The sequence below is a fragment of the Sinohyriopsis cumingii genome, chromosome 8 (genome assembly GCF_028554795.1).
Source record: "Sinohyriopsis cumingii isolate HCF-2022 chromosome 8, ASM2855479v2, whole genome shotgun sequence".
In the NCBI taxonomy this organism is placed as follows: domain Eukaryota; kingdom Metazoa; phylum Mollusca; class Bivalvia; order Unionida; family Unionidae; genus Sinohyriopsis; species Sinohyriopsis cumingii.
Genome location: NC_142968.1, coordinates 4,840,820 through 4,855,306, shown reverse-complemented (window position 1 = coordinate 4,855,306; position 14,487 = coordinate 4,840,820). Strand labels below are relative to the sequence as shown.

Below are 14,487 nucleotides of genomic sequence, written 5' to 3'. Positions count from 1 at the left end.
CAGCCTTTGCTATCTTGATTTTTTGTTAATATTTCCTGATTTGTCTGCCACGTTTAACTCTATGCTTGTTTGGGTCTTTTGTAGAGTAACCATTTTACGTTCTTTGCCAACAACGTGTTTCATTTCTTTGTCTTCATCACCATGTATTTGTTTGCAAGGAAGTTGGGAAAGTTAAACGAATATACATCAGAGTCAGAAATCATAGCAAAGTCTCATTGCAAGGCATATTTAGACGGAAAGGTAAATTTAATGTGAAATGTAATTTCTTAAATTAAAGAGATGGATCTCGTAAAAAAAATGTGTACTGTGTGTAGATCAGAATAAAATGACTTTTATAAAATTTGTAGCTACTGAACACCGTGTCATAAGAGGAAGAATGCAGACGAAATAGTCCAGTCGGTGATTAAATAGCTCAGTTCTGCGTAGCTTATACTGCTTTCCGGTAGCCACGGTTGACATCATGCATAAATAAATTCGGACAACTTTTTAGGCCCCAAATGAAACAAGATTGCTTGCAATATTTTCTCTTCACATTACAAATTGTAGTTTTTTTTTATTCAAAATTTAGTGCTAACTCTTATCAACACTAAGTATACAGCTTTATGCTAACATACTGTACATATCTACAACCTACCCACCCATCTACCTACCTACTGTGACACAGCATTTAAAATATAAAACATTGAATTGGAGCATTGGTTTGTATGATGTAGATTTTTACATTAGTGTTCTTTATACCTGCTTGTCAAATTATCATTATCGACCCCTATATTGTACTGTGTGAAAGTCACAGACTTCGAATAACCTTTGAATGACAGCCAGTGGTATCAGAATAGTTCGTATATTGATTATATCCTAGTTTAGCTACTACAGGTGATACTTCACATAACCAAAGTGTAATAAAAAATTATTTACCTCATCTTTGGTTTATATTGTCTCCAATTGCATCTGGAGCACCTTCGTGCATAAAAATAAATTCAGACAATTTAGATCTTTGGGCACCATTATTAACAAAAGATAATTATGGAAACTTTTATCTTTGTATTTGAACTGCTAATTTTTTCTAAATTTTAAACTCGAATCTTAACTGATTATATATATATATATATATATATATATATATATATATATATATATATATATATATATATATATATATATATATATATATATATTGTTACCACTATATGGGTCTTAAAGTATTTATCAGAAACAAGATAAAATCCAGCAATTGAAATCGGCAAATAATGTATTTCTCTAAATTACAAAGTGAAAATTTAAGAGACACTAACAGCATTGTGAATAATGTCCCAGATAATTCTAAATGTATATCACAAGTCCAAAAGTATCATGTTCAGAATGAATTCCAATCGTTTTAAATGTCACAATGTGCCAAGAGTTTTAATGTCCTGATGTACCTGTAGTCTTGGCTGTCCTGATATACTGACTGTCCTGATGTATCACAATCATACAATCCAGAATGTTATCAAATGAGTTCCCACTGATCGCAAAGTAGTGCTTTAGTCCAAAAAGTTAATAGGAACTTTCTAATTTGAATTAATAATTTAAATAAACAATTCTTCAAGAATTATACCTAACAAGTATGGTCGATATTGACCTACTATACTAACGAGAGAGCAGCATGTATCATGTATGTTAGCTAAATTCAACAACTTAACCTACGCCAGGAAAATATAAAATATAGGTCACATCAACATTATTTGACATGGGGGGTAGTACTATATGATATGTATCTAATCATCTGGTTTAATTACTAAATCATGAACAGGAAAAGAAACAAACTATACCAAGGTCAATATCAAATGCGAAGTATGGGTCGCATTAACTGAACAAAAGGGAACTCAAATGCGAAATATGGGTCGCAATCACCTACGTTTAAGATAATGTAGTACTGACCAAAACGCTTCCTCGCATTTCATGAATCCAGGTATAGAAGTATGATATAATGGATAACACTCCAATGTCGTCATGAGCTAAAAATAAAAGCTGAATATATGCCAATGCAGTATTAAATGTAGGCCACAATGACTTTTATTTTTGCTGAAAGGGTGTGATAGTAATTGCGATTCACAGAATCATACAGCAAGAGATTTATGTCGTGAACATTGCCTCACACTGAGCTCAAGGCAGAGTGGCATGAAATATGAGCAACAGCGACCTGTTTGTAACAAGGACATCCCTCGCCAAACTTGATGAACTGTGGTTTAAGGGTATGTATACAGAGTGCTACAAAACAAATTTGGTGAACTCAACACCAACAGTCATCCTAAGACCGCAAAATGTGAAACTGAGGTCGCTCTGTGTGTGGGTGTGTGGGTGGGTGTGGGTGTGCGTGTGATTCAAACAGAGCCACTTATCGCGACGATATCATCATCGAAAATATCTGTACCACAGGCGTCTTTTCGAAAGTATCGCACGGCATTAATTTTGATATTTGAAATCAGCAGATCGAACATTTTCTTCTCTTCAATAAATATTACGCTCATAAAATACTGACACCTCCAAGATAAAACTGTTGAATGCCACACAATGCAGCTGTATTGCTTTATTCATAACGTGTACACATAAAATCAATTCTTATTGTATGTGTGCTTACCTAATTCTTTTTACAGTCTATCGGTGCAAGTAAAGATACACTTTCTAATTTTTAACTTATGCACATAGCAGTGTGTGAAACATAGTATATAATAAATTGTAATTTTTAGTGTTTTCTAGTAGGGATACGTAATGGAGATGTACAAATATATGAATGGACCAACTCGAACCTGCTGGTTAGTGTAAAACAGCATCGCACTGGGCTAGTAATTTTTAGCGCTATGTATTTGTGTTGTCGCATAAGGATACATGCGAGTTAATATGCAAAATATACCCAGCAAGTAAATTGTAATTTTAGTATGCGTTCCTCTCTCTGACCTATTAATGATGCATGCAAAAATATGACCGAGTGTTTCATATTCGCTACTGCAAACAATACATGTTAATACACAGTTCTCATGGGTCGGTGGTTCTTCCCTGGGTTTTCCAGGGTTCTTCCTCCACCAGTTATACTGGCCGCCATATATAGCCTATCTTGTGCTGAAAAATGGCGTTAAACCCTAGAACAACAAAAATACAGTTCTTTAAAGGCTTGGCGGGAAAATGCAAGGGAAATTACTCGTGTATAATTATAAGCATTTAAACACCTAGTTATTTACCTTAGAACACACAGTACACGAACTGTCACAATCTACACAGATCACTAAAACTGTTGTCGACATGGTACGAAAACTTTATTCTCATCGTGCTTTTACTATAGAAACGCACGATCGTGGTTTATAAACCTTCGTCATATGTTTAAACGCTACATACAAAAGGATACAGTTCGAACCCTGTAAGAGCACCTTGTAAATCGATGCAAATTGCCTGCCACCACTTCCATATTTTGGCTGGCACTTACTGTTGTATCGTATTGACCTCACATCTATGTATGTGTTAGAACTTGAACGTAGCTTTAGCAGTTCGAGTCATATCGCTACGATGTCTGCAATGTGTCAGTTTATAGTGATGTATAGCACTGGGACAACATGCCACAAACATGTAGCATCATGTCCCGCCCAGCCACTTTACCCTGACACCAGACCGATCAGTCCTAACACTAACCTCTTAATGCTGAGCACCTAGCGAGCCAGTTTTGTAAGTCTTTGGTATGACTCGGCTGGGGTTTGAATCCTCTACCTCTCACATCCGAGGAGGACGATATAACCACTTATGCCACGGCATCGATTACCTAACATTAATACTTAACCTTACTTGTTCTATATGAAGTATGATTATCTCCATTTTCGTCTTCGTATTCCAAACTTTTGTGTCTAAACAGATCATCCACACCATTTTATGAAATGAAATATGTTTTCTTAAATAATGCTACAATTAAAAATAAATTAAAATCACATATGTATTTATATTACAATAAAATGATATGGGTCTGTTGGACATAATTTTTTAGTAATGCATTTATATGGAATATCAAAAGTGTTTCCCGAAAATAACAGCTGCGAAAATTCAGCGATTTTTTTTTTTGTTTTTTTTTTGTGTGTATCAATCCACCTGATTCAGTTCTATGTTCACTTTTTATCAAGACCACCAATCACTGTACACCGTAAAACATGCAACCATAGTCGAACAGATATATCAGCGAGATAATGACACTATGCATGAGAGGGACCTGGATGCTGAAGAAACTATGAACTGCAATCTAAAACTGGACATCTCTGTTTATCAGTAACTTCAGAAATTAAGTTCGACCCTTCACTCTCACAAATGCTTTGCTTTCATCTCTAAAAATTATGCTAAATGTAATGTGGAGATTAGGCGTCACAACCTTTCCCCAGGAATAGAATCTGCACAAGAAGCACACACACACACACACACACACACACACACACACATACATACATATATATATATATATATATATATATATATATATATATATATATATATATATATATATATATATATATATATATATATATTCATTCATTTCTGTTAGGTCTTATGTTCAGTCGGAGAATATAATATACTTTGGAAATATTGTGAATTCTTTCAAAAGCATTCATGACTAAATCAGTGTGATATATCAAGACTGTTGGTACATTAACATATTCAGGACAATCGTAACATCAGTCTTTTCAATAGTTGAATTCTTTCTGAACGCTTTACACTTTTGGACTTGTGATAGCGCATCTATGATTTAGGATTTAATTCACAATTAGTTCCTCTTAAATTTTCACTTTTTAACTTAAAGCAATAGATTATTTTTTAATTTTACTTGATCGCTTGCTTCTTTGTTTTACTTAATTTAAGACCAAAGAGCCGCAATATCAACTGGATGCCGTTCAGGAATCAGAATTATTTTAAAACATTTTAGAGAAATTACAACATTGTCTTTAAAATATATAGTGACTTGTTTCCCTGGTAACGTTTTTGTTTCACATATTTGAGGAATCGTAATTGAAACCTGCAAACAATCACAATGTCATTTAAGGTCGGAACTTTGTTTTAAAACCTACCCAGGAAGGGTTAAAACTCCTTGAAAAGGTACGAGTCGCTTAAGCTTGCCACACAATGTAATCTTTCTAAAGCGAAAGCATCTTTCAGCAAAACAAGAAAAACAAAATAATTTGGTACAGTATTTGGTGAAAAATTAAATTTGGATGATAGTGTTTTGGGTTTTATTAGTGTGACTGTCTCTGGCTTTTGATAGAAAAATAAATAAAGGAAGTACAATTAAAACACCAGATGGAACTGATGTGCTGTAGCCATCAAGTACCCATTTGTGTAGAACCCATCAAGGTGCACTTCCTAAACAAGTTTCACAATTCTATGTTGAATAGTGTGCATATATGCCAAACATTTGTGGGGCTCTATGCTAAACGCAAATACATCACCAATTCTAGCAATGATAAGTAACGATCATGATGAATGTAACCAATGGATATCAAAGAAAATGTATCCCAAGTAAAACATAAGCTATATTGACCTACTTCTAAAATGATGCAGGAGTGTGGTTCCAGGGGTAATCGAGCAAATTCCCCAGGGCACCAGGCGATGGAGGCGCCGTCAACAGCTTTCATTGTAGATGAAATGTAATGGCATTTGACCTTCACCTTTGCCTAACGGGGATAAGTCTTCACAAAATAAATTCTGAACGGTATTTGGGGCAGCTTCGCAACTGGCAAAACTGTTTTCTGTAGCAGAAATGGGGCGCCTCAAAGGTAAATTGCCGTGTGTGTTTTTTTTTTTTTTTTTTTTTTTTTTGTCAAACATATTTTTGTAGTGACGGAACCCTGATATGTCATATGATCAGTTCAGACGTGTACATCCCTGCATGCCTACACACTTTCTTAGATCTAAATTTATTTGCAAGCATTTGCCTATTAAGCTACTGTATAATCTACCTAGTCATATATCCAGACAGACAGACAGACGTACGTACACACATACGTAGATACATACATACATACATACATACATGCAAACATACATACATGCATACACACACGTGCTATACAAATCAATACTTGAAATATCAAGTACCATATAGTTATTAATGTCTATACAAATCAATAATTAAAATATCAAGTGCCATATAGTTATTAATGTCTATACAAATCAGTACTTGAAATATCAAGTGCCATATAGTTATTAATGTCTATACAAATCAGTACTTGAAATATCAAGTGCCATATAGTTATTAATGTCTATACAAATCAGTACTTGAAATATCAAGTGCCATATAGTTATTAATGTCTATACAAATCAGTACTTGAAATATCAAGTGCCATATAGTTATGAATGTCTATACAAATCAATACTTGAAATATCAAGTGTCGTATATTTATTAATGTACACTAATGTGGTAATGCGCAAAAGAAATTTTAAAAAATTTAAAAAATTGTGGGTTAGAACGGTGATGTGATTCAGTGATAATTTTCCCCAGACAGTCGGCAGTAGAATTGTTTATCAAGAGTAAACCGACATCTTTCCGATCACAGGGGTTCGTTACAAATAAACTTAGGAGTATCCGTCCATGAATCATGGGATGGGGGTTCTAACATGTATTATTACAGGTTGGAACCCCCATCCATTGATTCATGGACGGATACTCCTTATGTTCTTTGTAACCAACCCCTGTGTCCCGATACCCATTGTGCTTCAAGAGAAGGCCAGTCTCACATTACTTATTTTAACGACCCTTTTATGGTTTATGTTCACACTTTGGGCAATACGATGGTGGACATGAATTGTAATCTATAGCTTATGTTTCACTCATATTCCTAAAAACATGTTGCAGTGACCTTAGTACGAAAAATCTGGACACAAGCCCTATTGTTTTTCACACCGTATGAAACCAAAAATAGATTTTCTGTTCCTGTAACCCCACTCTGTAATAATAATTCATTACTAACCGAAATTATATATATATATATATATATATATATATATATATATATATATATATATATATATATATATATATAATTTTCATAATACGTACTTAGCTTTGACAATTAAATGTATTGCTCAGCCGTCCTTTGCTTGGTTGAAATCGATTTTGTTTATGAAACTTACGCTTGCACGGAAAGGTTATGCAAAGTCATCAGTTGCACGTGAACTTTGGGATTCAATTTTGACATGTGACATGACTGGTAGAAATACTGTAACACATCCGTGGTATTATTGATGATTTCACAAGACCCGTTCGCATCAAGTGATGTCGATTATTTTGTTTTATTTTGGTTGTTGTTGTTGTTGCTGTTTTGTTTTGTTTTCTTTTGGGAGTTTTAAAATGAATTTCAACGTTTTCTTGATAAATACGTAAAAATAGCTAGGATGCCCTTCACAATTTTATATCCCCCATTAATTAAAGTCCAGTCCTGTTACACTGTTATATAAATGAATGAATGAATGAATGAATGAATGAATGAATGAATGAATGAATGAATGAATGAATGAATGAATGAATGAACGAGTGAATGAATGAATGAATGAATGGATGGATGGATGGATGGACGGATGGACGGATGGACAAATCAATCAATCTTCTCGCGGATAAAAAAAGCTTAAAATGCAGTGTTGCACATAGGATTCAAAAGGCAGGGGATAGGCTACAGATGGCGGCCAGACTACGTGGGGAAGGAAGAACCCGGGAAAAAAAAAAAAAACACCACCGAAAGCTACATGCAAGCTGTCTCACACACCCACGTCGGTCAAGCTGAGATTCGAACCGATGCCGACAGAGATGATACGTCAGTGATCTGTAAAGGCGACCACTCGACCACCCGGAGCCACACACATGAAGAAAATGGTGGCATATCTCTTTGTCAATTACATGTACTTTGCCTGAACTTTCTTTGGATACTATACTTGTGGCGATTGCACATGATACACGCAAAACATACACCTGAATTAGTCTGAAGTACGCTATCTTTTAGCATTTGTTTAAGTGGGGAAAGCAAATATCGCCAGACTAGACAACACAAGCTTCGGAAAATGAAAGGAATGAGTCATAAATTATTTTTGTGAAAACTGACAAAGTCATAGGGTGGCTTTTTCTAAAAACAAATTTACCGTTGAAGTCCTGTACGTGAAAATGACCAGCGTTTATATAAATGCACATCTGAAGTAAAGCCAACCTGTATTTTCTATAACCCAAATTACATGCATGAATCATATACCAAAAATAACGATACAATATTAAAGTTTTTTATACAATACATAAGATATAAAATGCCTTTTTTAAGTAGCAAAGATAGCAAATGAAGACATCCTGAGAAATGTCTTTAAAAAACTAACACTATGCACATTATAAAAGTGTAGAACGCCACCTTAAAGAAATTTTATTTATTTATTTCCTTCTTTTTATACCATCGTGTATGATATTCTCAACAAAAGGGTACATTATTATTGATGTTATGCAAGAAAATCAGCTAATTATGTTTATGTTTGCTCTTGCTTTCATCATTTGCCTCGTGGCATTGCAATAACTTTAATTGTTGGGGGAATTAGACGCCTTAGAATTGCATTAAGTGAAAGAAAAATTTTGAGAAAATCTTTCTTTTCATTCATTTGTAATGAAATCAACGGGAAAATTTGATAAAAGCATATTCGCTCACTTCCATATGTTGGTGTTAGGAGAATAAGCAAACATTTGACCTCTGACCTCCATGAACCTAATCTGTTCTATTCCTTTTCAAACAGTAACATTTATTAGTGACATCTCATGAAAAATTTCAGCAAGTTTCGTGTTCCTGTTTTTTTTGCATCACACTGGTTGCTATGTGGAGAAAATACAATGTGCATTTTAAAAATAGCTTACTTGGGGGGTGGGGGGCTACTGTGGGACTGTGCTACTAATGAATGCTGTTCTGTGTGATATGAAACATTTAAATTATTCACAACGACTTTTTTTATGCTTGGGACTTGAATGTTTCAGTATACAATCAAAATAAAATCATGGAATAATAATAATAGTTATATTGTCATGGGGGGGGGGGGGGCTCTACGTGTATACTTCTGATTGACAGGTGAAGTTGCTTGCATTTGCAATATGCACAATGAAAAAATGTTGGCACGCCTCTATGTTACTTTAATGTCAGATGGCTGAAATTTTGTTGGATATTGTAATGTATATAACAGTATAATAACTGGTGTCGGGTGTGCAATATATTCACAATGAATAACAGTAGTATGTTTTCTGTCGTGTGTGCGAAATATTCACGGTCAATAACAGTAGTTGGTTTTCTGTCGTGTGTGCGACGTATTCACAATGTATAAAAGTAGCAAACTAACTGCGGGCCACTTTCAAGAAAAAAGTATCCACTTTTACGATAAAATTATTAAAGCAGGCAAATTATGTTTCCTATTTAAGCCGCTTACCTGTATGCCTTCTGGCTCCCTTAATCTACTCTCGATTTTGACGCCAAGATAATTAGGTCATAATGGCGGGCCCACAAAGGTACATCACTACAGCCAGGTATGCTTAATCAGCTAAAAAAACGGTAAATCAAATTATGCCTAAAAGTATCAACCTTGCATCAGATGAATTCAAACGAACAAACAAATAAACAGACATGAATGTAAACAAAACAAACATATACTCCGACTGACATAAACTGACTTGTACCATGTCCCGTTTTCACGATTTTTTCCTTTCAAAGTTTTGTTATAGCAGAGACAAAAACTGAATTTCATGGAACGCACTGAACATGGTATTTGTTTCATGTCAAGGGCATAAACACACATGACATTATTGCATAATGTTATTGTGAACAATCCAAACTGTTTAAACTACTTAGATATTTAGGCTGACTATCAAATAAATAACAAAGCTTTAAGTTCCAGGAACGCTGGGTGCTATGAGCGCGTGAATTGCCAATGAATTTTATTTATAAAATCCATTGCCTTCCGAGCACCTCTGTTCGACTATGGTTACATGTTCCAGGGTGTCCAATGAGACTGTGTTGGTCATCTAATGAGTCAAACGTACAAATACCTGTCATGGTCATCTAATGAGAGTCAAACGTACAAATACCTGTCATGGTCATCTAATGAGAGTCGAACGTACAAATACCTGTCATGGTCATCTAATGAGAGTCGAACGTACAAATACCTGTCATGGTCATCTAATGAGAGTCGAACGTACAAATACCTGTCATGGTCATCTAATGAGAGTCGAACGTACAAATACCTGTCATGGTCATCTAATGAGAGTCAAACGTACAAATACCTGTCTTGGTCATCTAATGAGAGTCAAACGTACAAATACCTGTCATGGTCATCTAATGAGAGTCGAACGTACAAATACCTGTCATGGTCATCTAATGAGAGTCAAACGTACAAATACCTGTCTTGGTCATCTAATGAGAGTCGAACGTACAAATACCTGTCATGGTCATCTAATGAGAGTCAAACGTACAAATACCTGTCTTGGTCATCTAATGAGAGTCAAACGTACAAATACCTGTCTTGGTCACTTTAATCATCATTAAAATATTGTAATTACAACCGAAGTTTTCAAAGAGAGTAAGAAAAAAAAATTATGAATCTTTATTCCCCCATTTTAAATTTTAAAAAATAAAAAAATGTATAAAAAGTATGTGCACAATGTGTTTTAGTACGAAATAAAATTATATATATGCCGTTTAATGAAAGAAAGAGTGGAGGTACTACTAGAACTAATTCTGAACTAAACGTAAGGAGAAACGGACTAGACATGCTACAACGATTATAAATTAACCACAAGGTGAACTGATTAAAAAGCCTACCGCGAACATGAATTAAACACAACAGAGGAACGGACTAAACATGCTACAACTCTTGTGAATTAAATACAACTGAGGAACGGACTAGACATGCTACAACGCTTGTGAATTAAATACAACGGAGGAACGGACTAGACAAGCTACAACGATTATAAATTAACCACAAGGTAAACTGATTAAAAAGCCTACCGCGAACATGAATTAAATACAACGGAGGAACGGACTAGACATGCTACAACGCTTTTGTGAATTAAACACAACGGAGGAACGGACCAGACATGCAACAACGTTTGTGAATTAAATACAACGGAGGAACAGACTAGACAAGCTACAACGATTATAAATTAACCACAAGGTAAACTGATTAAAAAGCCTACTGCGAGCATGTTGTTGTTGTTGTTGTTGTGGGGTTTAACGCCATTTTTCAGCACACGATAGGCCATATATGGCGGCCAGTATTAATGGTGGAGGAAGAACCCGGGAAAACCCCGGAAAGAACCACCGACCCACGAGAAGCTACTGGCATGCTTTCTCACATATCTACATTGGCTGAATCTGAGACTCGAACCGGCGCAGAAAGAGGTGAGATGGCAGTGATCCGTAACGGCGAACGCTTTAGACCACTCGGCCACTCGGGGTCCCACTGCGAGCATGAATTAAACACAACGGAAGAACGGACTAAACATGCTACAACGCTTCTGAATTAAATACAAGGTGAACTGATTAAAAAAGCTATCGCGAACATGAACTAAACACAACGGAGGAACGGACTAGACATGCTACAAAGCTTCTGAATTAAATACAAAGGAGGAATGGACTAGAAATCATAAAAAGAATATGAATTAAACACGAGGGAGGAACGTAGTATAACTGTTACAACGATTATGACTTAAACACAATGAGGAACGGAATGGAAATGCTACAAAGACTATGCATTAAACACAACGGACGAACAGAGTAGAAATCCCACAACGAGTATGAAGTAAATGAAACGTTTGTCCCTTCCCAATAATCGTTCAACTTTTCCGTGAACTAATGAAAGAAACCCCGTAATGGTGCTTTACCAACATAAATAGGCTACTTGTTCTTTCGTGTCTCAGTGTATTTTAACGAAGTCTGTTTAAACAAAATAATGATATCGTCTCAGATACAAACGCACCAATTTTCAACGACAGTACTATACTTATATGAATCCTAATTTCATAGATATACGTACAAATATACTGTATAGTTTCAGTATTTGTAGTTGTACTAACGATTCCAGGACATTGTTACAAAAGCGGTACGAGAAATCCGGAGTTACTGAAATCGGAAAGGAAGAGGGGAGATAATGATCGATTTTAAACAACTTAGAGTAACTTGATTTTATTGGAACAACTAAAAGAAATCTCAAAGTCTAATAAACTTTCTGGCACTGATGTGAGCCAAAATGTGCACCTCCCGAAAACAAAAATGGTCAATTCGCCTGTCCTAGCATTCCAACCCGTGCTGGTTCAGGGATGTAGAATACGCCCAGTGTGCTCACTTCATGCCGTACTAGGTGACCAGTCGACGCAAACACGAGGGTGTCTCGGTGGTTAGAATGCCTCACTCGCGACCGAAAGGATGCTTGTTCGAATCGAACCATTAAATCAGTCCTGGTCGCCTAAGGTTAAAACAATTTGCTTCAATATCCTGCTGACGCCATACAAACATACACACGCGCACGCACACAGAGGTGCATGCACGCATACAAATACACACCGAATTTTGCATAAGCTAGTAAAGCTGCATGGAAATCGAATTAGATCATTTACGTGCGTACATAAATCAGCAAGTAAAATTTCATCGGTGCAAGTTTGTCAGCATTGCTGCGATCTTACTACTGCTTTTTCGCCCAGAAATCTAAGATCAAACACAACGGTTAAAATTGGCGCAAATTATTGGCAACCATTGAAATTTGAAACAGATGATCTACAATATTTTCTTCCATGAAGTACACTACATTTCACTACTCTAGCAATATAATGATTGCTACATAACAGTGCCTACAAGTCTGAGACGTGCGTAAAAGTATACAGGAAACGATAGATTTAACACAACTGCATTTACTGTGGAGAAAAAAACAAATTTAAAATATTTATTTCATTTATGACGCCAATGAAGCAAATGTCAGGCGGGTCGAATATTTTTTTCTAATAATTTGTCTCAATTGTCTGTCATGATAACTGATTCCACTGTATTTGTAGTGGGTGCATTTATCCAGATTAGTCTAACAAGATACCTGGTTCCACTGTCTTTGTAGTGGGTGCATGTTTTCCTGATTCGTCTGCCAAGATGCCGGTTCCACTGTCTTTACAGTGGGTGCCTTTTCCCGATTCTTCTGCCAAGATACCTGGTTCTACTGTCTTTGTAATGGATACCTGGTTCTACTGTCTTTGTAATGGATACCTGGTTCTACTGTCTTTGTAATGGATACCTGGTTCTACTGTCTTTGTAGTGGTCCTTAGGGGTCTAAAGATTCATAATACCTTTCTACGACGAAAATCCCACAACACTGAGGCATGAGAATTTTTTAAAGAGCAAAAGCAGCAGACAAGATTCCGATCTGTACTCATTCCTTCAAAAGTGTATTTTGAGTACGATTAATTCATTCTGCATTGTCGTACTGTAGTCTTCCTAAGTATGAGTTAGTATATTAGTATAACTGTTAAATCTGAATATAAATGACTACAATAGTGCCAACATTCATAGGTTAATTTTCTTTTTCATCCACCTACTATGCCGCTATCCATTCACTCATTTGTAATTGCGTTCCAATATCTGTATATATATGTATATCTGGATCTATGTAGATGTATGTGCATACATATGTGTACATGTATCTGGATCTATGTAGATGTATGTGTATAGATATGTGTACATATATCTGGATCTATGTAGATGTATGTGCATACATATATGTACATATATCTGGATCTATGTAGATGTATATGTATACATATGTGTACATATATCTGGATCCATCTAGAAGTATGTGTATACATATGTATACATACATCTGGATCCATGTAGATGTATGTGTACACATATGTATACATATATCTGGATCTATCTAGATGTATGTATATACATATGTATACATATATCTAGATATATCTGGACATATATAGATGTATGTGTATCCATATCTATACACAGATATATATGGATATATATGTGTCTATATAGATGTATGTCTACACATATGTATACACAGATATATATGGATATATATGTATCTATATAGATGTATGTGTACACATATGTATACACATCTATGGATATATATCTATTTATATACATCTATGTATACACATATGTATACACATATGTGGATATATATGTATCTACAAAGATGTATGTGTACACATATGTATACACATATGTGGATATATGTATCTATATAGATGTATGTGTACACATATGTATACACATATATGGATATATATGTATCTATATAGATGGATGTGCACACATATGTATACACATATATGGATATATATGTATCTATATAGATGTCTGTGTACACATATGTACACACACAGATATATGGATATATATGTATCTATATAAATGTATGTATACACATATGTATACACACACAGATATATGGAAATATATCTATCTATATAGATGTGTG

General features: G+C 35.2%; 1 protein-coding gene across 3 annotated transcripts in view; it reads right to left on the bottom strand.

Moving 5' to 3' along the window:
* LOC149792881 (uncharacterized) overlaps nt 1-7,119 on the bottom strand; it is a 38,821-nt gene extending 31,702 nt beyond the window's left edge. For 2 of the 3 annotated variants that reach the window (XM_089966246.1, XM_089966248.1), the window contains exon 1: nt 7,061-7,119. The gene's annotated coding sequence lies outside the window, so the exon portion shown is untranslated. Of the gene's footprint in view, nt 1-915; nt 958-7,060 lie in introns of those variants that run through there. The other variant, XM_089966247.1, reaches the window with a different exon arrangement.
* Between the last annotated feature and the right edge of the window lie 7,368 nt (nt 7,120-14,487).